A 27,382-nucleotide genomic window follows, 5' to 3' on the forward strand; every position below is an offset into this window, starting at 1 on the left:
TATACATGAAATTATTTCATCAAGTTTACAAACGATGAACATCCATAAATCTTTTTTATTTAATGAATTTTTTTAACATCTTTATTGGAGTATAATTGCTTTACAATTTGATGAATTAAATAGTAAAGAAAGACAAGAGAACAGAAAAGAAAAAAAAATTTGTCCGGACATTGTGCAGAAATTTCTTTTTTTTTCCTCCATGACTTTCAGGCATAAGTAACGTATTATAGAGGCCTGTACTCTAAAGGAAGGTAAGCCTAACAGTTTGATGGGATACTTCCATTTCTAGTTAGCATTCCTGCAGTTCAAAAGGAAGAAACTCAGCAAAAGGAAAATGTAGCAGCAGGATGCTCTGTTAGTAATTACCTTTGTTGGGATTTTTGTTTAATGGAGTTAACTCAGCAGAGCCAGAGGAACGCTTAAAAATGGCAGTTAGCTTCTTGCTGTTGCAAAGACATATGTCTTAATTTGTAATTACCAGAAAAACAGGTTGCACATACTGTACTTTAAATCATCTTCCCAGCTATGGGAACTAGTAAAAACATGCATGTGAAGGACATATTGTGCCCTTCTTTTAATTTCCCACAAGTATTTTTTTCTTTTTAAGTCAGATCCCTTTTGTTAGAAACAACCACTGGATAGTGAGTTAGCTTTTATATAGCTTTATTTTTTTTAAAAAAAGGCAAGATGTAATAAAAAATAGACATCATATTTAAACAGTTGAATTGAATAGGGATGAAATGAGTACTCACCATAAATCTTACAGGGAAAGAACTATGGTCAGTGTTATCCTAATATCATTAGGAACTTAAAGGAACCAAAAACTTGATTTTGTAAAAGTAAAATATCTTTTGGGATTTCTCTTCACTGTTATTCAAGATCAAACAAACAAATTACAAAAAAAAAAAAAAAAAGAAAGACTTTGCTAAACTGAGGAACATCGAAATCTGTGAGCTGCTTGATTACTATCAACTAAATAGACAATTTAAATTTGAATGAAATTTTGACATTTAACAGAATATCAATTCATATTATTGATCTTTTAAAGAAAACCTCCTCACAAAGTTAAGAGATCATTGGTGGCTCCCTGAACTACTTTATGGAGTTTAATTATTTTTTTTTTTCTCATGGTTGTCTTTAAGATCAAATGAGATAATATATTTTAAATGCATGGGGCAATATAAAACTGTGAAGCAAAATGATTTTATTTAAACAAAATTTCCGTTTGTCTAGTAGAGACCTTGAATCTTGTTTCCTTAAGAGATTTTTGAGATACAGTTCACATACCTTGCAATTCACCCATTTGAAGAGTACAATTCAGTGTTTTTTAGTATACCCATGAGCAGCTTTCACTAGTCAATTTTAAACATTTTCACCACTGCAAAAAAAATGCTGTACTCTTTAGCTATTACCTGTCTATCCTCCAATCTCAGCAGCCCTAAACAATCACTAATCTACTTTCTGTCTCTGTAGAATAACCTATTCTGGGTATTTCAAATAAGTGTAATCATGTAATATCTGGCAATTTTGTGACTAGCCTATTTCACTTAGCATAATGTTTTCAAGGTTCATTCATGTTGTAGCATGCATCCATACTTTGTTCCTTTCAGTGGCCAAATAACATTCCATTGTATGGATATACCAGATTTTATATATCCATTCATCAATTAATAAACATACCACCTTTTGTCAATTGGGAATAAAGCTACAATGAACATTTGTGTGTAAGGTTTTGTGTGGACATATCGTTTCATTTCTCTTGGGGGTCAATATGCTGTGTCAAATAAAACCCTATGTTTAATATTTGGAGAAACTTCCAGAGTGTTTTCCAAAGCTACTATGCCATTTCACATTCCCACTAGCAAAGCATGTGGGATCCGATTTTTCCATATTCATACCGACATTAATTATTGTCTGTATTTATAATTATAGCCATCCTGGTGCGTATGAATTGACATCACATTTGGTTTTAATTTGCAGTTTTTTGATGACTGTGATGATGAGCATTTTTTCATGTGCTTATTGACCATTCGTGTATCCTCTTTGGAAAACTATCTATTCAGATCCCTTACCCATGTATTTGTCTCATTATTGAGTTCTAAGTGTTATATGTTTTAAATATGAGTCCCTGACTAGATATATGACTTGCAAATATTTTCTCCCATTCTCTGGGCTGCACTTTCACTTTCTTGCTAGTGTCCTCTGAAGCACAAAGGGTTTGAATTTTGATGAAGTCCTATTTATCTGTCTGTTGTTGTTGTTGCTCATAATTTTGGTGTCATATCTAGGAATCCATGGTAAAATCCAAGGTCATGTGGATTCACCCCTATGTTTCTTCTAAGAGTTGTATATTTTAGCTCTTACATTTAGGTCTTTGCTTTATTTTGAATTAATTTTTGTATATGGTGTGAGGTAAGAGGCCAATTTAATTCTTTTGCATGTGAATGTACAGTTCTCTCAGCACCGCTTGTTGAAGACTATTCTTTCCCTGTTGCATGGTCTTGGTGCTTTATTGAAAATCAGTTGGTCACAGAGACACAAATTTATTTTTGAAGTTTCAATTCTATTCATCAATCTACCTTATGTTAGTACTATATTGTCTTGATCACTGTTGCTTTGGAGTACATTTTAATATTGGGAATTAGAAAGCTTCCAAATTTGTTCTTTTACAAGATTATTTTGGCTATTCTCAGTTCCTTGTAATCCATATAAATTTTTAAATTAGCTTGTTGATTTTTACAATGAAGACAGCTGAGATTCTCATAGAGATGCACTCAATCTGTAGGTCAATTTGGGGAGTATTACCTCCTTAAAAATATTAGATCTTCCAATCCATGTGATGTTTTCCCATTTATTTAAATCTTCTTCCATTTAACAATGTTCTGTAGTTTTCAGAGTGTACATTTGCCCTCCTTTTGTTAAATGTATTTCTAAATTTTTTGACATGAATGTAATTATTTTCTAAATTTTATTTTTGATTGTTGATTGCAGTTGTTAGAAATATAATTGATTTTGTGTATTGTTTTTGTACTGTGCAGCCTTACTAAACTCATTTAGTTCTAAACATTTTTTAATGGATTGCTTAGTATTTTATATATACAAAATCACATCAGCTGTGAATATAATAGTTTTATTTCTTCCTTTTCAATCTGGATATCCTTTTTTTTTTTTCTTCTTTCCTAAATGTCCTGGCTGGAACCTTCAACACACTGTTGAAAAGAAGTGGAGACAGCAGACATCCTTCTGTTGTTCCTGATCTTAGGGGGAATGCATCCAGCCTTTCACCATTAATTATGATACTAGCTATGTTTTTTTTGTGGATGTCCATCATCAGGTTGAGGAAGTACCTTTCCATACTTTATTTTAATTTGTTTTATTTTTTAATCATGAAAGGGTGTTGAATATTTTAAAATAATTTTTCTGTGTCTATAGAGGTGATCATATGGTTTTTGTTTTTTGTTTTATTGATATGTTGTATTACATTATTTGTTTTTTGGATGCTAAACCAACCTTGCATTACTGGGATAAATCCTATTTGGTCATGGTGCGGTTTTTTTTTTTTAATATGTTGCTGAATTTAGTTTGCTAGTAGTTTGTTGAAGATTTTTACATCTACTTTCACTAGAGATATTCATCTGTGGTTTTCTTTGTTGTGATGTCTTTTGTTGTGATGTCTTTGGGTATCAGGGTTTTATTGACCTCATAGAATGAGTTGGGAAGTTTCCCTCTTCTGTTTTTCACAAGACTTTTTGAAGAACCAGTATTAATTTTTCTTTAAATGTATGGTAGAATTCACCAATGAAGCCATCTGGGCTTGGCCTTTTCTTTGGAAAAAAATTTAATTGCTAATTCAATCTCTTTCCTCTTTATAGATCTGTGCAATTGTCTATTTCTTCTTGAGTCAATTTCAGTAGTATGTCTTTTCATCTAAGTTATTTAATATATTGGTATATAATTATTCAGAGTATTCCTTTGTAATGCTTTTTATTTTAGTAAGTTTGGTAGCACTGTCACCTCATATATCTGATTCTAATACTTGAAGTCTTCTCTGTCTCTCTCTCTCTCTCTGGACAATAGAGCTAAAGGTCTGTCAGTTACACTGATCTTTTTGAAGAATCATCTTTGGTTTCATTTATTTTCTCTATTTTCTACTTTCCACTTTACTCTTTATTATTTCCTTCTTTCTGCTTGCTTTAGATTTACTTTACTCTTCTTTTCCCAGTGTCTTATGTGGAATGTTAGGTCATTAATCTGAGATTTCTTCTTTTTTATATAGGCCTTTATAGCTATAAATTTCCCTTTGAACATTGCTTTAGCTGTATCTCAAAACATTTTATATGTTGTGTCTTCACTTTTATTACTCTCAAAGTATTTCCTAATTTCCCTTGTGATTTCTTCTTTGACCTATTGGTTATTTAGGAGTATGTTGTATAATTTCCACATATTTGTGAGTTTCCCAAAATTTTTTCTGTTATTGTTTTCTAATATCACTCAACTATGATTGGACAACATACCTTATATTATTTCTATATTTTTTTAAGTTTAATAAGGTTGGTTTTATGGCCTAACATATGGTCTAACCTAGAGACTGTTCCATGTACACTTGAGAAGAATATATATTCTGCTGTTGTTGACTGAAATGTTCTATAGATGTCCATTAGATCCATTTGGTTTATAGTGTAATTCAAGTCTTCTACTTCCTTTTTGACTCTCTTACTAGTTGACTATCCATTGTTGAAAGTGGGATATTTAGTTTTCCAACTATTATTGAAGTGCTGAACCCCAGTGAACATTTAGCTAATGCTATGTCTGGTGAGCAAGTCATTTAAATTCTCTCTGGGTCTTAATATCCTCATGAGTATGAGCAAGCATTTACTTCCAGTTTATCTTCATAGGCTTTTTACCCCTCTGTGATTCTATTACTTTTATTAGTCCTAGGTCATGGATGAAATAAATAGGTAATTCATGAATGCTTATGCTAAAATATCACAGTCATTTTACTTTCTTTTGCAAAGATTTTTCAGAGTTATCATCTCAAGTATAGTCAGAATCAGAAACCCTAAGAAATCAAGACAAGACAGAAACAAAGATTGGAATAGATTGTTAGCCAACTACTATATGTTGTTTGAATGTTATTAAAGCAGTAGCATGCTAATATTTAGACTCTACTGATACAATTTTTCTAATTAAATTTTGGGTTTTAAACTGAATTGTTATTCAGCCATAACCAGGCCTGTTGTGGAGAAGAAACTTGAAATTTTGATTATAAGTTTCCTGTGTTGGTTTTGTCCCTTTGGAAATGGGAGAAAGCATATAAACATTAGTTCTGCCATATGCATATGAAGTTTCTAAAGTATTTGTCTCTTTTTCCACTCAAAAACATAAAATGCATGATTCACTGTTAACTTTTGCTGAGAAATGTATCATACGGCATCAGCCAAATGCCTACCTGACAGAGTTGTCTTTGGATAGAGAGAACTATTTATAATTTGACGTCCAGCACAAACATGACATCCAATGGGATGCCTTTTGCATATGCCAATTAGAATTAGTTTCTCAGTCCTCTGCCTCCAAATAACTTTCTACACACCTATATTATGAAACTTTTTCCACTGGTGTGTTTCCTGTATGCCCAGCTACCCAAAAGACTGAATGTTTGAAAGGGAAACATTACCTCATTTCTGCTTGTAACCATAGAATAATATCTCACATGCAAGAGGTGCAAATAAATGCTTGTATTTTAATATTAATACCATTTCTTGTCAACTTGGCCGTAATCAAAGATATTTCTGATATTTGTGTTATTATCTATGTGTATCTCAACATAACAAAACTAACAGAGTCTGCGCTCTATCCCACTTGAGCCCATGTGTATGCTCTCCCATGTACGGCATCTTAACTCCTATTCACAGTATACTACATTTGGTTTTAAGGTCTGTGCTTCATTGGGTACCTTTGTTCAAAATGAACCTCTTTATTTCTGATTGGCATGCTCAGGTGAGTGGGCCAGCTACTTTTTTTCCTTGACATTTGAATGTTATATGCTACATTTGTTGTTACACTTTGGCAAGACTTTAAAGCAGTTGTTCTGCCCCTGCTTGTGGTGGTTTACCATCAGCTCACCTGTTTTCCAGGTATTCTCTGATCCTATCTCCTCTATAAGGGTTCTAAGATGTTTTTGCCCATAACACGGTGTTTCCATTTATTGTCTGTAGTTGAATATATCAAAATTATTTGACAGGTCAGATAACACTTTTGTTAAATCCCTTAATTAACTTAGTGACAAAGAGGGATTTATTTCTCTATCACGTCGTCATTATTTAGTGCATTTCCTTGAAAGGATAATTTTGTCTGTGCTGCACGCAAGCTAATACTTGACCTTGACCGTCATCAGAAATATTTTCAATCCAACAAATATGCTGACGTTTTAGAGAAGTTTAGAATCCTAATATAAAGCAGCATAAGTGTTCAGTAGCGTTTAAAGACATACGAACACATATTACCATTTTATGAATGTTACTAACAATATTTAGAAAATAAAACTAAACACAAGGGAAAAATTACCACCTTTCCTCATCCCCTCTGTATTATCAATCCCTGGATATAAATACCATTAAAATACTATTAAAATCTATCTATATACACTTTCGCTATTTAAAAAACTACATACAGTTTTGTGCCAATTTTGTTTTACATGTCACCATATTGTAAACCCCAAGAGAAAGTTAAATTAAATTTAATATTTTGATTGTCCACAATTTAAATTGTCATAATTATCACAGCATCAAATAAAGTATACATTAGAAAACTATTTCAACTCTAAATCTAAAGTATAACTCAACTCTTTTTTCTGAATAATTATTCAAAATAATCATTAGTGTGATACGTATGCATTAGATTCTAAAATATGTATCATTTTGCAAAATGATTAATTTATAAAATGATATGCCTTAGTGATCTAAGAACATATTTATGAAGCTCTCCTAAGGAAATAGGGATTCACACTGGAACTTTTTTTGTTTTGTTTTGTTTTAATCAGTCATCAATTTTATACACATCAGTGTATACATGTCAATCCCAATCGCCCAATTCAACACACCACCATCCCCACCCCACCGTGGTTTTCCCCCCTTGGTGTCCATACGTTTGTTCTCTACATCTGTGTTTCAACTTCTGCCCTGCAAACCGGTTCATCTGTACCATTTTTCTAGGTTCCACATACATGCGTTAATATACGATATTGGTTTTTCTCTTTCTGACTTACTTCACTCTGTATGACAGTCTCTAGATCCATCCACGTCTCAACAAATGACTCAATTTCATTCCCTTTTATGGCTGAGTAATATTCTATTGTATATATGTACCACAACTTCTTTATCCATTCGTCTGTCGATGGGCATTTAGGTTGCTTCCATGACCTGGCTATTGTAAATAGTGCTGCAATGAACATTGGGGTGCATGTGTCTTTTTTTTTTTTTTTTTAATGAGGCTCTTGAATCAGATGCGTATGTTTGATTGATTGATTGATTGATTGATTTTGGCTGTGTTGGGTCTTCGTTTCTGTGCGAGGGCTTTCTCCAGTTGTGGCAAGCGGGGGCCACTCTTCATCGCGATGCGCGGGCCTCTCTCGTTGCGGAGCACAGGCTCCAGACGCGCAGGCTCAGCAGTTGTGGCTCACGGGCCCAGCCGCTCTGCGGCATGTGGGATCTTCCCAGGCCAGGGCTCGAACCCGTGTCCCCTGCATTAGCAGGCAGATTCTCAACCACTGCGCCACCAGGGAAGCCCTGCATGTGTCTTTTTGAATTACGGTTTTCTCTGGGTATATGCCCAGTAGTGGGATTGCTGGGTCATATGGTAATTCTATTTTTAGTTTTTTAAGGAACCTCCATATTGTTCTCCATAGTGGCTGTATCAATTTACATTCCCACCAACAGTGCAAGAGGGTTCCCTTTTCCCCACACCCTCTCCAGCATTTGTTGTTTGTAGATTTTCTGATGATGCCCATTCTAACAGGAGTGAGGTGATACCTCATTGTAGTTTTGATTTGCATTTCTCTAATAATGAGTGATGTTGAGCATCTTTTCATGTGCTTCTTGGCCATCTGTATGTCTTCTTTGGAGAAATGTCTATCTAGGTCTTCTGCCCATTTTTGGATTGGGTTGTTTGTTTCTTTAATATTGAACTGAATGAGCTGTTTATATATTTTGGAGATTAATCCTTTGTCTGTTGATTCGTTTGCAAATATTTTCTCCCATTCTGAGGGTTGTCTTTTCATCTTGTTTATGGTTTCCTTTGCTGTGCAAAAGCTTTGAAGTTTCATTAGGTCCCATTTGTTTATTTGTGTTTTTATTTCCATTACTCTAGGAGGTGGATCAAAAAAGATCTTGCTGTGATTTATGTGAAAGAGTGTTCTTCCTATGTTTTCCTCTAAGAGTTTTATAGTGTCCGGTCTTACATTTAGGTCTCAAATCCATTTTCTGTTTATTTTTGTTTATGGTGTTAGGGAGTATTCTAATTTCATTCTTTTCCATGTAGCTGTCCAGTTTTCCCAGCACCACTTATTGAAGAGACTGTCTTTTCTCCATTATATATCTTTGCCTCCTTTGTCATAGATTAGTTGACCATAGGTGTGTGGGTTTATCTCTGGGCTTTCTATCTGTTCCATTGATCTATGTTTCTGTTTTTGTGCCAGTACCATATTGTCTTGATTACTGTAGCTTTGTAGTATAGTCTGAAGTCAGGGAGTCTGATTCCTCCAGCTCCGTTTTTTTCCCTCAAGACTGCTTTGGCTATTCGGGGTCTTTTGTGTCTCCATACAAATTTTAAGATGATTTGTTCTAGCTCCGTAAAAAATGCCATTGGTAATTTGATAGGGATTGCATTGAATCTGTAGATTGTTTGGGGTAGTATAGTCATTATCACAATATTGATTCTTCCAATCCAAGAACATGGTATATCTCTCCATCTGCTGGTATCATCTTTAATTTCTTTCATCAGTGTCTATAGTTTTCTGCATACAGGTCTTTTGTCTCCCTAGGTAGGTTTATTCCTAGGTATTTTATTCTTTTTGTTGCAATGGTAAATGGGAGTGTTTGCATAATTTCTCTTTCAGATTTTTCATCATTAGTGTGTGGGAATGCAAGAGATTTCTGTGCATTAATTTTGTATCCTGCAACTTTACCAAATTCATTGATTAGCTCTAGTAGTTTTCTGGTGGCATTTTTAGGATTCTCTATGTATAGTATCATGTCATCTGCAAACAGTGACAGTTTTACTTCTTCTTTTCCAATTTGTATTCCTTTTATTTCTTTTTCTTCTCTGATTGCCATGGCTAGGACTTCCAAAACTATGTTGAATAATAGTGGTGAGAGTGGACATCCTTGTCTCATTCCTGATCTCAGAGGAAATGCTTTCAGTTTTTCACCATTGGGAATGATGTTTGCTGTGGGTTTGTCGTATGTGGCCTTTATTATGTTGAGGTAGGTTCCCTCTATGCCCACTTTCTGGAGAGTTTTTATCATAAATGGGTGCTGAATTTTGTCAAAAGCTTTTTCTGCATCTATTGAGATGATCATATGGTTTTTATTCTTCATTTTGTTAATATGGTGTATCACATTGATTGATTTGCATATATTGAAGAATCCTTGCATCCCTGGGATAAATCCCACTTGATCGTGGTGTATGATCCTCTTAATGTGTTGTTGGATTCTGTTTGCTAGTATTTTGTTGAGGATTTTTGCATCTATATTCATCAGTGATATTGGTCTGTAATTGTCTTTTTTTGTAGTATTTTTGTCTGGTTTTGGTATCAGGGTGATGGTGGTCTCATAGAATGAGTTTGGTAGTGTTCCTTCCTCTGCAGGTTTTTGAAAGAGTTTGAGAAGGATGGATGTTAGCTCTTCTCTAAATGTTTGATAGAATTCACCTGTGAAGCCATCTGGTCCTGGACTTTTGTTGTTGGAAGATTTTTAATCACAGTTTCAATTTCATTACTTGTGATTGGTCTGTTCATATTTTCTGTTTCTTCCTGGTTCAGTCTTGGAAGGTTATACCTTTCTAAGAATTTGTCCATTTCTTCCAGGTTGTCCATTTTATTGGCATAGAGTTGCTTGTAGCAGTCTCTTAGGATGCTTTGTATTTCTGCAGTGTCTGTTGTAACTTCTCCTTTTTCATTTCTAATTTTATTGATTTGAGTCCTCTCCCTCTTTTTCTTGATGAGTCTGGCTAATGGCTTATCAATTTTGTTTATCTTCTCAAAGAACCAGCTTTTAGTTTTATTGATCTTTGCTATTGTTTTCTTCGTTTCTATTTCATTTATTTCCACTCTGATCTTTATGATTTCTTTCCTTCTGCTAACTTTGGGTTTTGTTTGTTCTTATTTCTCTAGTTCCTTTAGGTGTAAGGTTAGATTGTTTACTTGAGATTTTTCTTGTTTCTTTAGGTAGGCTTGTATAGCTATAAACTTCCCTCTTAGAACTGCTTTTGCTGCATCCCATAGGTTTTGGATCGTCGTGTCTTCATTGTCATTTGTCTCTAGGTATTTTTTGATTTCCTCTTTGATTTCTTCAGTGATCTCTTGGTTATATAGTAACGTATTGTTTAGCCTCCATGTGTTTGTGCTTTTCACATTTTTTTCCCTGTAATTCATTTCTAATGTCATAGCGTTGTGGTCAGAAAAGATACTTGATATGATTTCAATTTTCTTAAATTTACTGAGGCTTGATTTGTGACCCAAGATGTGATCTATCCTGGAGAATGTTTCGTGCGCACTTGAGAAGAAAGTGTAATCTGCTGTTTTTGGATGGAATGTCATATAAATTTCAATTAAATCTATCTGGTCTATTGTGTCATTTAAAGATTCTGTTTCCTTATTTATTTTCATTTTGGATGATCTGTCCATTGGTGTAAGTGAGGTGTTAAAGTCCCCCACTATTATTGTGTTACTGTTGATTTCCTCTTTTATAGCTCTTAGCAGTTGCCTTATGTATTGAGGTGCTCCTATGTTGGGTGCATATATATTTATAATTGTTATATCTTCTTCTTGGATTGATCCCTGGATCATTATGTAGTGTCCTTCCTTGTCTCTTGTAACATTCTTTATTTTAAAGTCTATTTTATCTGATATGAGTATAGTACTCCAGCTTTCTTTTGATTTCCATTTGCATGGAATATCTTTTTCCATCCCCTCACTTTCAGTCTGTATGTGTCCCTAGGTCTGAAGTGGGTCTCTTGTAGACAGCATATATATGGGTCTTGTTTTTGTATCCATTCAGCAAGCCTGTATCTTTTGGTTGGAGCATTTAATCCATTCACGTTTAAGGTAATTATCGATATGTATGTTCCTATGACCATTTTCTTAATTGTTTTGGGTTTGTTTTTGTAGGTCCTTTTCTTCTCTTGTGTTTCCCACTTAGAGAAGTTCCTTTAGCATTTGTGGTAGAGCTGGTTTGGTGGTGCTGAATTCTCTTAGCTTTTGCTTGTCTGTAAAGCTTTTGATTTCACCATCAAATCTGAATGAGATCCTTGCTGGGTAGAGTAATCTTGGTTGTAGGTTCTTCCCTTTCATCACTTTAAATATATCATGCCACTCCCTTCTGGCTTGCAGAGTTTCTGCTGAGAAATCAGCTGTTAACCTTATGGGAGTTCCCTTGTGTGTTATTTGTCATTTTTCCCTTGCTGCTTTCAATAATTTTTCTTTGTCTTTAATTTTTGCCAATCTGATTACTATGTGTCTCGGCGTGTTTCTCCTTGGGTTTATCCTGTATGGGACTCGCTGCGCTTCCTGGACTTGGGTGGCTATTTCCTTTCCCATGTTAGGGAAGTTTTCGACTATAATCTCTTCAAATATTTTCTCTGGTCCTTTCTCTCTCTTCTCCTTCTGGGACCCCTATAATGCGAATGTTGTTGCGTTTATTGTTGTCCCAGAGGTCTCTTAGGCTGTCTTCATTTCTTTTCATTATTTTTTCTTTATTCTGTTCTGCAGCAGTGAATTCCACCATTCTGTCTTCCAGGTCACTTATCCGTTCTTCTGCCTCAGTTATTCTGCTATTGATTCCTTCTAGTGTAGTTTTCATTTCAGTTTTTGTATTGTTCATCTCTGTTTGTTTGTTCTTTAATTCTTCTAGGTCTTTGTTAAACATTTCTTGCATCTTCTCGATCTTTGCCTCCATTCTTATTCCGAGGTCCTGGATCATCTTCACTATCATTATTCTGAATTCTTTTTCTGGAAGGTTGCCTATCTCCACTTCATTTAGTTGTTCTTCTGGGGTTTTATCTTGTTCCTTCATCTGGTATATAACCCTCTGCCTTTTCATCTTGTCTATCTTTCTGTGAATGTGGTTTTTCTTCCACAGGCTGCAGGATTGTAGTTTTTCTTGCTTCTGCTGTCTGCCCTCTGGTGGTTGAGGCTATCTAAGAGGCTTGATGGGAGGCTCTGGTGGTGGGTAGAGCTGACTGTTGCTGTGGTGGTCAGAGCTCAGTAAAACTTTAATCCACTTGACTGTTGGTGGGTGGGGCTGTGTTCCCTCCCTGGTGGTTGTTTTGCCTGAGGCAACCCAACACTGGAGCCTACCTGGGCTCTTTGGTGGGGCTAATGACAGACTCTGGGAGGGCTCACGCCAAGGAATACTTCCCAGAACTTCTGCTGCAGTGTCCTTGTCCCCAGGGTGGAACAGAGCCACCCCCTGCCTCTGCAGGAGACCTTCCAACACTAGCAGGTAGGTCTGGTTCAGTCTCCCCCGGGGCCACTGCTCCTTCCCCTGCGTCCCGATGCGCACACTATTTTGTGTGCGCCCTCCAAGAGTGGGGTCTCTGTTTCCCCCAGTCCTGTTGAAGTCCTGCAATCAATTCCCACTAGGCTTCAAAGTCTGATTCTCTATGAATTCCTCCTCCCGTAGCCGGACCCCCAGGTTAGGAAGCCTGACGTGGGGCTCAGAACCTTTACTCCAGTGGGTGGACTTCTGTGGTATAAGTGTTCACCAGTCTGTGAGTCACCCACCCACCAGTTATGGGATTTGATTTTACTCTGATTGCGCCCCTCCTACCGTCTCATTGTGGCTTCTCCTTTGTCTTTGGATGTGGGGTATCTTTTTTGGTGAGTTCCAGTGTCTTCCTGTCGATGATTGTCCAGCAGCTAGTTGTGATTCTGGTGTTCTCGCAAGAGGGAGTGAGAGCATGTCCTTCTACTCCGCCATCTTGGTTCCTGACTCTGGAACTTTTTTAATTTAGGAAATTTTATTGGAAGAGTCAAGCTTCAGTTAGGAAGTTGATGCTAACTTTGAAAAACTTCTGAGAAGTGGTTTGATCTCTACACAGAAAAATATTGAAGCCTAGAAATATTCACTTAGATGCTACATATTCCCTTAGACTACTGTACTAAGCATATGTGTTCAGACATTTTTATTTTTATTTTTTAAACTTTTATTGGGGTATAGTTGATGTACAGTGTTGTGCTAGTTTCAGGTGTAGAGCAAAGTGAATCAGTTATACATATATCTGCTCTTTTTTAGATTCTTTTCCCATATAAGCCATTACAGAGTACTGAGTAGAGTTCCCTGAGCTATACAGTAGGTCCTTCCTTATTAATTATCTATTTTATAGATAGTAGCAGATATTTTTAAAAATATGACTTTTTTAAGGAGTTACTGAAGTCAGATTCTGATAAAAAGTCATAAAAATAAAGTCATGATTCAACCTGCCTGTTTAAGACATATCATTTTCCACATCATCATAATTGCAGAATTAACAATCTCAACATACTTCTTTTCGTTCCACCAGCGTTTCAGACCTCTAAAAAATGTAAAGTATGAGAAAACAGCACCTAGAGCATCCTTAATTCTGATCTGAAAAGTATAACATATCTAAAATTTTGTCATCATCAGAAGCCACTTTTGTTAAGCTACTACCAGCCCTGTTCTGTAGAAATGTATTTTATTGTAATAATTTAACTCAAAAATCAGATAACGAGTACTTCTCTATGAATATAAATAGTAACCAGTATACAGCTATTTACATCAAAGGCAAGAAAGTAAATTCAGTGAATTGACATCACTGCATCTGTTTGTCTAGGATTTAGTGTATATGAAACTGACTTTACTTACACTCGTCTCAGAAATTATTCTTGACTTAATCCCATATGAATTCCCTCCATCTTAACCTCTCGGTACTATTTGAATATGTTAACCAGTTGTAGAAAATACCATATTAAATCATGAAGTATCTGCAGGGTACTCCAGTATGCAAGGCACTATGTAACATTGAGAAAGTATATTTGAGTGTTTAGCAAGAGTAAAAAAGCAACAGTATCTTTAATAAAAGTGGCAACAGTTTATAAACTGTTCAAAGCTGAAAGACCTGCTTCAGCAAAATTGTTGATTGCCTTGGAATGTGTGGCACGGTAAGGAGAACAGAGGAGAGATTGCAGCTTCACCGCGGCAGGAATTTAGTCCCCCGAGTTATCATATCATTAGAAAGTGGCTGTGGTCGGGTCTAGATAGTATGAGGGAAAACCAAACAGTACGGGTCTTTATCTCTTTCCCTATTTTGTGTGCCTGAAGGGACAGTTTTTGAAAGCCACTGGGTAGTTTCTCATTCACAGGTACCGAACAGGTAATTAGACCCAGCAGTGGAAGTGAAAGACTTCCTTCTAGTGAGGCAGTCTGGAATCTTTTGCCCCCAGAGAGCAAAAGGCATCTAGATAAAAGGAAGAGGGAAGAGAAGTGAAATCAAAGAAGATTGGCCAAAGTTGTCAGATTCTTCGCTGAGCCGCATGTCAACTGCCTAAACCTCTGTTCCCACACTTTCCACAACTTTGTGGTGACCAAATTTTAAACAAACCCCCAAACTGATATAATAATAAATGAACATTTGTATACCTCTTCCTATATTTAAAATTGTTAATGTTTTATCACATTTATGTTCTTTCTCTCTAGAGATATATATGGATATGTGTGTGTACACAGTTTTCTTTGCTCCCTCTATCATTTGAAACTGGGTTGCATACTGCAGCATGCATGTCTTAAATGAAAGCATTCATTTTTGTAACCATAATAACATCATTCCTTAGAAAGGAAACAATAATTCTATATTATACACTGGCTAGACCATGCACAAATTTCCCACAAGTGTCCTGAGAATGTCTTTTATAGCTGCTGCTGCTGTTATTTTTAATTTTAAATTATAATTCAAACTAGATTCATATATTGCATTTAACTGTTACTTCTCTTTATTTTAGAGTTTCTCAGTCTTGGCACTGTCGACATGTTGGGCCAATAATTCTTAGTTGTGGGGAGGGTGAGGGCTGTCCTTTGTATTGTAGGATGTTTGGCAGTATCACTGCTCTGCACCCACTAGATGCAAGTTTACTTTCCCCCCACCCCAATTTGTAACCATCAAAATTGTCTCCAGATGTTACCACATGTCCCCTGGGGAACAAAATCACCTCAGTCTGGGAACTACTGCTCTATTTTAATCTAGAAAAGTACAGCTGTCCACACCTTATGTAATGTCAGTTAGCTATGCCTGGAGACAAGTCTATATTTTACATCTGTATTATTTCAACATATACCACCATCCCTCTGTGGACTGTTTTGGGAATTATGAATCTCATTAAGAAATATCAGCCTCTGGGCAGTCATAAAAATCACCTGAGAAACTTGGCAAATACCAGTTCCTGCACTTGTCTCCTAGATATTCTGACTCAACTCTGGATTGGGACCTGGGAATCTGAGTTTTTTATAAGCACATGAAGTTTTCCCTATCCAAGTCTAGTTTAGGGAAACTATGTCCTGTGACATAAAACCCAAGGCTCTTAGAAAGTTCACACCTAACAAATTCCTCCTCTCGGTTTTAATTATTTTAAATATTTCTCCATCCTAGGTTTGCTCAGAGGGCAGCCATAGATACTTTTCTACATGTTTGTTTGCTAGTCTTCATTTTCTGCTGAATTTTTTTCTTTCCACCACTTAGAATTGGGGACACCTATGTCTTGAACCTTGTATTTTTTTATAAAGCAGCATCCATATGTAGTAGTTTCAGATGTCATCAATAGTGTAGTATTTTCCATGGATGAACCTTAAATGCATATTGCTAAGTGAAAGAAGCCAACCTGAAAAGGCTCCATACTGTGTGATTCCAACTAAATGACGTTGTGGAGAAGGCAAAACTATGGAGATTAGGGGTTGCTAGGAATTTAGGAGGAAGAAGGAATGAATAAGCAGAGCACAGGATTCTTAGGGCATTGAAACTACTCTGTATGATATTATAATGGTGGATACATGTCATTATAAATGTTTCCAAACCCATAGACTATAAAACACCAAGAGTGAACCCTAACGTAACCTATGGACTTTGGATAGTAATGACTTGTCAATGTAGGTTCATCCATGGCAACAAATGTACCACTCTGGTGGGGGATGCTGATCCTGGGCGAGGCAGAAGGTATGTGGGAACTTTCTGTACATTCTGCTCAATTTCGCTGTGAAGTTGAAACTCCTTTAAAAAATAAAATCTATTAAAAATGTCTCTATTAATTGCTCTGTCATTTTTCCTAAGCCTTAGACTGGCTGCCATGTAATCATTGTACTCTTTTCTTCCTCCTTCATTCTCAAGTATAGTCACCATGTTCCTTTCATGCTTCCTCTAGAGCAGAAGTTCTCAAGCTTTCACGTGGAAAAATAATTACACAGAAATTTTGTTTAAATGCTCATTCCCAGTCCTCACCCTGAAGAATCACATTAAAGAGTTTTGGCATGTAGAACAGGAATATGAATTTTTAAGAAACATGCCAGGTGATTCTGAAACTGGTGATTTAGGAACCAACCTTTGAAATTTCTTCCTTTATAGTGTCTGATGTAGTCATCATTTTCTCCCTTTTTCTATAAACTCAGGCCTATTCTATTCACACACGGGTTACAATCACCTCTTTGCTGGTGATCCTAATTCCAGTCTCCTTTTGCTACAATTATTCCTTTGTAAATTGCTAAAATAATCTTTTGCAAATGCCATTTTTATCACATCACCTTCCTGCTCAAGAATCAGCTACTCCTACTATATCAAGTCTAAACTCTTGGCCTATAATTCAAGGTCTGCTGTCAACTGGCACTTTTGTACCTCTCTAATTTTATCTTTTTCCACTACAGACTGACTCTGTTAAATCCAGCCAACTTTCCATTCTTCCATGCTGCTTATTTGCATGCCTTTGAATCTCCCATCAATTGGAATGCCCTCCTTTTTTCATTCTGCCCGCCCAACATCTAATAAATATTTGTCCCCAACTCACCTACTTTAGGCAAATTTTTCCTGAAGAAAATTTTCCACCAAATCATTGTGCTCACTGAATCAAAATTAACATACTAAACTACAATTCAGATGAGTAGAAATAATAAAAGAAGCCTCTAATATTATAAAGTAGGAATGGTATGTTATTCTTCCAATTGACTTATGAAAACAAAGCATTACTGCAATGAAAATATTAATCAGAATTGTAATGTATAAGTACGTGAAATAAAATATTAAAATTAAGTGAGCTTAAAGTTTAGTATAAGTGTGATGGTTGGAGTAAAGACTACAGTGAGACAATAAGACATAGAGAATCATTAGGTAATAAGTGAATGGAGAAAATAAGATAAGCACTGCTGAGATGTGAAACAAATGTGATGGCAAAGTATGATGTCAGATGGAAATGAGACAAGAAGCCAAAACCTCAGCTGCCTGTCCAAATAAATCTAAACAGTTCCCAGAGCAGTTTTGGTAATGCATAGACATCAGTTTTATTATGTTCTAGACATAGCTCCCATATCCAACCAACTTTTGGCCTCTTCAAAGAAGTCATTTCCTGAGCCTGAGTAGCAAAAACACTTCTACAGAGATTCCATTCCAGTGACATGCGACGTGCATACCTAATTCACTGAGTACAGCTAGATTTATTTCCACACAGTTCTATGATTGAGGAATTCATGAGAGTTCTGGGTTTTCCAGGCCCTCACTTACACTTGGACTTACCCATTTTCAAATGTTGTTAATTGAATGAGTGCATTATGATGTTGTGTAGTGATTTTTTTTTCTTGTATTTACATAATTACTAAGGAATTTGTGCATTCCATAAAATACTGGGAGCCCTTCTGGCTTGTCTATCTATGAATTGCCTCATCACGTCTGCCTGGCTCTTTTGTATTATCTCTAATCACATTCCCTTAGTGACTCTATATCAGCCATGTTGAACTCTAGAATTCACCCAGAATAACAGGTTTTAGCCAGCCTCCCTGAGTTTGCTTATGTTTTTTTCTTTCCCTGCCAAACTCCAGTACACTTCCTCTACACAGTTCAATAACACTTTATGGATTTCATGACAATTATTTATATATTTATGTCTACATTTTTTTCTCACAAGATCTGGTCTTTAAAAAGAAAAAAAATATATTGCTTTCCTAGCTTCTAAGAAATGGGAGGTACAAAGTAATAAAAGTGGTACAAAGATACATTCCCATGTGAAGTTTTCTTCTTAACATCCTAAGAGGGGTAATTATTTTCTCTCTCTCCTAGGATGAGGAAAGCCAAGACAAGCCATCATGAGGTGCCCACTCAAGGGATCGATCACACTCTTAGAATGGTCTGCAACCCATAGTCACAAACACTTGAACCCAGAGGTCTCACATTTCCCTTTTCCTGATAACATAAAATTTTGAGCTCCAGAAGTTCTCTCTCCCCTCACTCAGGCCAAGATCCGAGTTCACCTGAAGTGGCTTGAATCTGAAAAAGCGAAAGATCCCAAAACAGGAGTCAGGCACTCTGCATACTTGTTTCTTGCAGGATAGCTAGGGAAGATTGCAACAGTATGAAGCAGTCAGGAAAGGGGAGAGAAATGGAATCAGACATGTCTTTTGGGGTGAGGCAGATACTTTCTTTTGGGATGCATCTAGATGCAAGAGAGACAAACCCATTAATGCGGTGGGAAAAAGTCCAGCCAGACTGGTATAAATTGGTGTTGAGAAACTCAGTGGAAAGACACTGGGTGGTGGGACAGCCAGTGCCTTCCGACAAGGCCAGCAGAGCAAACAGGCCATCCCACCTGCCGAGTGTGAGCAACTAAGATGCAGGGAATCTAGAAACAAGAATATATAGTGTTGGAATTAGATGGGCCTGTCCTTAAAATATAAGATCCAAATCACTGGAGTGGAATTCAAGGTCAGCCAAAAACAAGAATCATTCCAGACCTAGAGAAGCTGGAGTGATAAAGACACAAAATGGGAATCAAGATATCTTCTTTAACTAACTACATGAGTTATAAACTTTTGTTTATTTATTTACTTCTTTAACAAATTTTTTGAGTGCCTTTTAGGGGTTGGGCGTTGGCATGGTTTGGGGATGTGGCAATGAACACACAGACTTCTTGGTTCTCACAGAGCTTAATATTTTAGTGGGAGAATACGGACAATACAAAAGTAAAAATGTAACATATATAGCATGTCAGATGTTGATAAGTGCTAAGGGAAAGATAAAGCAGGAAAGAGAAATAGGAGGTGCCCACAGGGAGGATGGGATTAAGTTGTCATTCCATTTAGGATGACGAGGGGAGAGGACAACTGGCCGACTGTGTGCAGGTGGAGAGGGAGTGAGCCATGTGTTCAATAGCAAGTGCAAAGACCCTGTGGCACACAGGTGTGTTTGTGAAGTGTTTGTGGGAGAGCAAGCTGGCTAGTGTGGCTGGAGAAGAATATGTGAGGGGGAGAAAAGGGCACACAAAGTCAAAGATGAAAAAAGGATGAGAAGATCAAGTAGGGCCTTGGTTTTTACTTATGATGAAACACACTTGGTGCAGAAGCATGTTATGAGCTGACTCACAGGAAAACATGATCACTCTTTGCTGTATTGAGAAGAGATGGAAGGTCAATGGAAGCTGAGAAAACAGTCAGGAGGCTATTACAATAAACCAGCTGTGAGATGTTGAGGCAGATCTGGTGGTAACAGTAGAAAGAGCGAGAAGTGTTGAGAGTCTGGACACATTTTGAAGATATAATCAATAATATTTGCTGTTGGGTTGGAGGGTTGTATATAGGATGAGAGGAAGAGATGAGTCAAGGTTAATTTCAAAATTTGGGGCCTGAACAACGTGAAGAATGGAGTTGCCTTTTATTGATAAGAGAAAGGCTGACTAAGCAGAGACTGAGATGATTATCAGATGTACAAATGGATATGTCAAGTCAATAGTTGCATACCAGAGTGTGGAATTCAGATGAGAAATATGAATAGAAATACTATAAATGTGAGAACCATTAGAGAACATTTATTTGGCATTTAAATTCATGAGACCAGAGGAAATCATCAAGCTAGTGAGTATAGAGATAGAAAAAAGAAGAGGTCCAAGAGATGTTTAGAAGTTGAGAAGGTACCAGCAGCAAATGAGAATGAAAAAGAGCAGAGATGTAGGGAGAAAACCAGGAGAGACAAATGTCCTGGCATCCGAGTGAAGACAACAAATCAAGGGGAGGGAACGATCCATGGAGTGAAAATTAAACAGTAAATTTAGTGACATGAAAATTACTTGTGACCTTAGTATTCTTCTTCCTGATGGTGAACATAATTTTTGCCAAAATCCGAAAAACCTTCAGTGTTATGGATTGTAAATGAGGTGAACAGTTAATCAGGATAACACCATTTGTGGGCAAAATTAAAATGTGCTTATAGAGATGATACTGATTTTTTTTTTTTTGGTAACACATTCTGACTAAGGAGATAATCCCAAAAGAGTAGCTGTTCAAATTATGTAAAAAATGACAACATTATTGAAATTATTTACTGCCTCCCAATATAACTAGCTTAAGATAAAATATTTATTTAAATCTGTCTCATTATTTTGTAGACTTCTGAAATATTTAATCTTGACTAGTATATTTTTAGTTTCTCTGGTAGATCATTAACAATGACTGTTATTTATTGAATACCAAGAACCAAGAACTTTACATGAATCGTGTCATTTGTAGTTCGACATAGGTATTATCATCATCACTTACAGAGGGAAAGCTAATCTAGACTATTCTGGTTAATAGCATTTCATATGAAGTTGATATTTAACACAACAGAGTAGGAGAGCGGGTTCCCTTGGAACAAAGACAGACTGGTTTTAAATTTTGTATTCACACAACACTTGCCTTAACACTTCATCCACCAAAGGTCTCAGCATGTTTATTCAATTATATAAAGCTAAAAACTAAAGCACACCTTGGAACTATACAGTTGTCTCCAAATCTGGTAGGTGAAACCATTTTCTGGCAAGAAATGTTAGAAACGGGCAAATGTTTTGTGCAAAGTGATCATACTGTGTGAGGTAAGGTGATATGATAGTAAGCAAATAGGCAGTTTCTGGAACGAAGTTGGCAATTTTCTGAGACCCGTTCTTGAGAGTAAAGTAAATCTATTTGGAAAATATGACTGGTTCTGTTTGACAGAGGTAAAAGAAAATTAAATGCAATCTTGAAAAGGTAGTCATTTGTACAATTCATGCCTGAATTTCTTTTTTTTTTTAATATTTATTTATTTATTTATTTGGTTGCTCTGGGTCTTAGTCGCGGCAGGCGGGCTCCTTAGTTGCAGCATGCAGGCTCCTTAGTTGTGGCATGCGAACTCTTAGTTGCGGTATGCATGTGGGATCTAGTTCCCTGACCAGGGATCGAACCTGGGCCCCCTGCATTGGGAGTGCGGAGTCTTAACCACTGCGCTACCAAGTAAATCTGCTGGTATGTTGGTTTAAGATTACTTAATTAAAATTCAGAATCAACAAATAATAAATAACATCAAGCATTTACTGGCATTTTAAATTAGATAAGATTAGAAATTCAATGAATTTTATTTTATTTTATTCTATTTTTAATTGTAGTTACTGTACAATATTATATAAGTGTATAATATAGTGATTCACAATTTTTAAAGATTATACTCTATTTATAGTTATTATAAAATATTGGCTATATTCCCCACATTGTATATATCCTTGTAGCTTATTTTATACCTAATAGCTCATACCTCATACATCCCTACCCCTATATTGCCCCTACCCCGTCCTCTCTCCCCACTGGTAACCACTAGTTTGTCCTCTAGATCTATGAGTCTGCTTCTTTTTTTGTTACATTCATTAGTTTGTTGTAATTTTTAGATTTCACATATAAGTGATATCATACAGTAATTGTCTTTGTCTGACTTGTTTCACTTAGCATAATGCTCTCCAAGTTCATCCATGTTCCTGCAAATGGAAAAATTTCATTCTTTTTTAGGGCTGAGTAGTATTCCATTGTGTGTGTGTGTGTGTGTGTGTGTGTGTGTGTGTATACCACATCTTTATCCATTCGTCCGTCAATGGACATTTAGGCTGCTTCCATGTCCTGGCTATTGTAAATAGTGCAGCTATGAACATTGGGGTGCATGTATTTTTCCAAATTATTGTTTCTGTTTTGGAAATTCAATGAATTTTAAATTGTAAAATATTGAAAACAATAATTACAATTGATTTTGACTTTTATACATGCAGTATACAATGAAATTTTTATTATAATTTTTATTGATTTATCATCATACCTTAGTATTTCCTTGTAATTTATAAGCTATTTGTTCAAAGAATTTTTTAAATAGGATGAAAAGAAACTTTTAAAATGTTGCTTGATTGTATTAAAGCCTTTAAAATAATTATAAAGTTTTATTTTATTTTCTCTGTGATAACTTCCCTTCATTATTTTATAATTTTAGGATAAGTTGCAATAAATATTTTAGCATATCATGAGGCTATGTAAGCATATGATTTAGCTTGTATTTAATTTGTTTAAATAAATATTTCTGTGTACATTTTGATGACGTAGATTAGGGTTATGAGAAAGCCATTCCTAGATCATTTCTGAATCAATATGATACTGTCATTCCCCAGTCTGATTTTCTTGAGTAAATATTTGTTTCTGTGGTATGCTGTACAAACATAGAAGATTATTATAAAAATAATATACTTAGAGAATTGGTGCTAATGATATCTAACTAAATACCTTTTAAATTGTGATACCTCTGTAATGGTTTCTTTAACTTTTAATTTATAAAAGCAGATCCAGAAACTTTAGTCAGACAGAGGAGAAAACAGTCAGTTTCACTTTTTTTTAATGTAGCAGAATATAAGTGAATTAAAGATTTGTTTTAAATTTGAAACAAACATTCAGATGCCACAAACTAGTAACTTACTAGTGTTTCCCAGTATATATTTGGGTCAAAGATAGATGAATCAAAGATATCTGTGAACATTTTCAGATCTTCTCTGCTGAGTGGACTCATCCATACATATATTCATCCTGTCATTAAACATAGATTTATTGAGCATCAACTAGTGACAGGCACTGTGTTGGGATGCAGCAGTCACCCAGAAAAAAGTCTTACCTTCATGGATCTAATATTTTAGTTGTAGAAGACAGTTAAACTAAATAAGAAGAAACAGATAATAAGTTAGGTGGCGATAGATCCTATACAACCCATTGAAAATGGAAATAGGGATGGGGCTGGCATAGGAGGTTGTAATATTAAATGAGAAAGTCACAGTAGGCCTCTCTGTGTGAAGACCTGAAGAAGGCAGAAGAACAAGAGTTGTGTGCCAATCTGGAAACACTTATATAAATTTCACCACGTGCCAGGCACCGTTTACATGCTTTGCATCCATTAATACATTTACTTCTTACAATCCACTTGTGAGCAAGATAATAACTCCATTTTAAGGATGAAGAAACTGAGACATGGAGAGGAATAGCAACTTGGCCAAGGTCATAGGCTAATAATAATGGAACTAGGATTCAACCCAGAGAGAGTTACTTCCAGATTCTAGGTGCTTAAATGTAACCAAAACATCCCGGGCGTAAGAAACACCAAGGGCAAACGCCTGAGGTGTAGGAGGGTTTGGTGTGTTTGGGGAGCAGTCCAGAGGACAGTGTGGGTGGGTGGAGTTGGAGGAAGTAGGTGAGGCTGGAGTGGAGGCCAGTGGGATACAGATCATGTGGGACCTTGTGGATCCATGAGGACTGTGTGATGGGCAGGCATTTTAGGCTTGATAATTAATAAGGATATGTCCTATCAATTTAGCTAATGTATGTGTCAAATCAAAGACATTTTATAGGTTAGGAGGAAAAAAAGCAGGAAAATAATGATAACCAAATAGAAAGGAAAGATATATAAAAGCTTTCAGGTAATTTTTGTGATCATAATGTATCTTTTAAATATCTCTTAGTGCTTCCTATCCTTCTCATACTGTTTACTTTTTCTCCAGCGCACCAATCACCATCTTACCTAACAATACACTTTTTAATAGACTTTATTTTTTAAAGCAGTCTTGGTTCATAGCAAAATTGAATGGAAATTACAGAGAGTTCCCATGTACCCTCTACCCTTATATATGCACAACCTCCCTACTATTAATATCCAGCACCAGGTGGTACATTGGTTACAGTTGATTAACCTGTTTGACACACTGTTATTACCCAAAGTCCATAGTTTACATTAAGGTATTTTATTTTTTATTTATGTCTTGACTTCTCCCACTTGAGTATGATCCATGAAATCAGAGAGTATGTTTGATTCATTGCTTTATCTCCAGTGCCTAGAAAAGTACCTTGCAAAGGATTGATATCCAAAAATTATTTAGGAATTAATTAACTCAAGCAGGATCTTTGTTAACAGGAAAGATCACTTAAGGCAATAAGGCAAATTTGGCCGTTTTCAAAACACTGACATAGCGTAGATTTTCCAGTCTACTGTTGTAGCAACACCATCGCACCCCTTGCTTATTCAATAACTGTTTACTGAGTGCCTGTTTCCAGCCAATCATGCTTCTAGAGGCTAAGGATATAGAAGTGGAAAAGCAGTAAAGGTGCACCCACACGTTGTATACACGTTGTGTGTAAGTATTCTACTGGAAGAGCTTTCACTCAGAAGTCAGAGATTGTTATCAGCTGTCTCTTATCCTCATTCCCTGTTCTGTTGTTTGATGGTGTAACCCTGTCCAAGCTCCTTTTGCTCACTGCTCAGACAGGCTAATAAATCAAGAGAGGCGTTGTTGCTGTGAGGAATAGCAACTTTATTTGGAAAGTCATAGACTGAGAAGGTGGTGGAGTAGCGTCCCAAAGAATCATCTTACTCAAGTTGGAATTCATGTTTCTTAAATACTAAAAGGGGAACTTCTTGGTGCTTGAATCCTTCCTTCTTGCAGCTTTCAACCAGGTCTGGTCACGGTGTTCCTATAAACCTCCAACAAGACAAATTTTATTCTCTGTCCTGCAACTTTTTATCTTTATATGAATGGAAAAGTGTTACACCTTTAAAGGTCAGAGCCTTGAGAATGAACTATCCTCTAGATTTCAGGCTATAGGCAACATTCTTTTACAAAAGGTGCAGAGCCAGCCTGACTCTGCACAGGCAACAGAGCACAAAGGTTAGAGCTAAAGGAACAGATTCAACGTGGAGTCAGGTTTGTTCTTCTCTGTTACAATGGCAAGCAATGAATTGTTCAATGGCAAGCCGTAGAATATTTATTTTTGATATAAATTAATTTGCACATTGATACGCTCATGTTTAGGATTCATTTTTGATACTTCATATAGATGTTGCAATTGCACATCTTAGATTTTCTGGGACAAACCTGGCATTAAATACCCGTCTCCTTTTGTTTTTTTTTTTAAGTATGTCAGTGCTTGTTAGAACCTGCATGCTAATTTTTTTTCTTCCGAAATTAGGTCATCACACAAATAGAGTCACAATCTCAATGTCTGAGAATGTTATGCTCCTTCATTATCACCAAGAAACTTTAGTCAGACAAAGACTCTAAAGCAGGACAGAAACTGGTAACCTATTGTCCTCAAAGAATTCATTTAGATTCCAAATGTTTTTCACAGAGAGGGGATTTCCTAGGCATCTGGAAAATCTACCTCTGTTATTTGGCATTCTTTTCCTGTAATACTTTTACAAGCTGTAACTGCTCCATGTGGGAACATTTCTTAATCACCATTACATGCCTTTTACTAGAAGGTCTACAATATTTGTTGCCACCATTAACAAATCCACGGAAGTAATTCATAAAGTTGAAATTAGCACACCTGCATATTTAAAAGTACAAGGAACTTATTCCTATTTATTAAAAAAATTTGAAGTCTCTTATAAATAGCTTGCTTTTAATATTATATTTCATACTGTACTTGCTTATAGAACTATTTTGGTCTTAACTATTTTTCAAGTAAAAACAAAACCGAATGGGTAAAATAAATCCAGATAGTATAACCTAGAGGGTTTCAGAAATATTTGTCTAAGACTCTCTAAAAGGTGAAATAAACTTTATAGTATCAAGATCAAATTGTTGATTTAATGGTAAGTTCTAGGGTATTTAATTCCTCATTAAATTTGGATTTACATTTTTATGGTCTTGAAGGTCATAATTTATTTATGCTGTAGCGTTCGTTTTCCTGAATTGCATGTTCTGTTCTTTCAAGCATAACAATTTGAAAATGTGTTTTTTAGCCCTACACTAAATGGTGCCAACTGTATTATCAGTGCTTAGATTTATTTTTATTATTGCTATAGTTAGTTATCCCATCAAGTCTAGAGAGACTCTTTAAACCATATATGTCTGATTCTTACTGCAGTGCATGCACATTAGGTATATTTGTATATGCATGGCTCATTTCAGGAGTATTAAACTGAAGAACTTGGAGCACAGAGGGCTCATCCAACGCAATGTCATCATTTCACAAATGCTGAATCAAAGAACCAGAAACTGAAGATCATTTCTGAGGGGCATGTGGCTAACAAGAACTATAGAGTATAACCTAAATCTCAAACTCTGAGGCCAGATAGAGTCTCTCTAACTACACAAGTTTGTATTTCCAGTGACTGTATCTATACTTTGGATATAAATAAGATTTCGCTGGCCTACAGCAGGGATTGCAAGCTTTTTCTTTTAAATGCCAGATAGTAAATATTTTAAGCTTTGTGAACCATACAATCTTTGTCACAAGCATTCATCTCTGTAGTTGTAGCATGAAAGTAACCCTAGACAAAGCACAAAGAAAAAGCATGAGTGGGACTGTGTTCCAATAGAACTTTAGAAACAATGAAATTTGAACTTCATATCGTTTTTATGCCCTAGTATTCTTTTATGCCATAGTATTCTTCCTTTGATTTCTTTCAATCATGTGACAATATAAAAGCCATTATGAGTTCATGGCTGTACAAAAGTTGGCTAAAAAAAAACCACTAAAAACCTAGTTTGCCAACCCAATATAGAGGAATAGTAGGGATGTTTTAAAGCATGTTGCCCATAATCCACAGACACACAGGATATTCCATTGAAAAAATTTTAGAATTTTCATTTAAATTTAGA

This window comes from Balaenoptera acutorostrata, chromosome 4 (assembly GCF_949987535.1).
Source record: "Balaenoptera acutorostrata chromosome 4, mBalAcu1.1, whole genome shotgun sequence".
NCBI lineage: Eukaryota > Metazoa > Chordata > Mammalia > Artiodactyla > Balaenopteridae > Balaenoptera > Balaenoptera acutorostrata.